The 745-nt window shown below is 34.8% G+C and overlaps 1 protein-coding gene across 1 annotated transcript in view; it reads left to right on the forward strand.

Annotated features, from left to right (window-relative positions):
- Positions 1-745, forward strand: part of LDHB (lactate dehydrogenase B) — a 37,569-nt gene that overhangs the window by 15,265 nt on the left and 21,559 nt on the right. The gene's annotated exons all lie outside the window — the stretch shown is intronic.

Raw genomic sequence — 745 nt, forward strand, 5'->3', positions numbered from 1 at the left:
ATTTACTCTTCTCATCCATCTATCTACCTTTACCCTCATCCATTAAGCATTAACCAGTCATTGTACTCTTTTCTCCGTAAGTCCTTTAGTGTGTATTTCCTAAGAACAAGGATTTTCTTTTTCGTAACCACAGTACATTTATGAAAATCAGGAAATGTAACATTGATACAATATTATCTAACCCAGAATCTATATTCAAATGTTACCAACTGCCTCAATAATGTCCTCTAAAGCTTTTTCCTTAATTGGAATCCATCCTAGGATTGCACATTACATCTAGTTATATTTCCCTAGCCTCCTTCAGTTTGGAACAGTCCCTCAGTCTGTCTTTGTTTCTCATGATCTTGACATTCTTCAAAAGTCAGGTGAGTTATTTTGTAGAATGCCTATCAGTATAGGTTTGTCTGATTATTTCCTCAGGATTAGGTTGAGCTTATGTGCTTTTGACATAAATACCATAGCAGTGAGACTATAACCTTCAAATGGCATTGTATCCAAAGGCACCCAATGTCAGCGTGTCCCATGATTGGTGATGTTAACTGTGTTTACTTAGTCAAAGTTGAGTTTGCTAGGTTAATCAATGTGAAGTTACTGTTCTTCCTTTGTGATTAATAATAAGTAATTTGTAGGAAAATGCTTTGATGCTGACTAGGTAAATATCTGATTCCTCAATACTTTTTTGTCTGCTAAGTTTAACATCCATTAATGATTCTTTTTTTTTTTTTGAGACAGAGTCTGGCTCTGT

Source organism: Propithecus coquereli, unplaced genomic scaffold (assembly GCF_000956105.1).
Source record: "Propithecus coquereli isolate 6110/MARCELLA unplaced genomic scaffold, Pcoq_1.0 Scaffold16, whole genome shotgun sequence".
Classification (NCBI taxonomy): domain Eukaryota; kingdom Metazoa; phylum Chordata; class Mammalia; order Primates; family Indriidae; genus Propithecus; species Propithecus coquereli.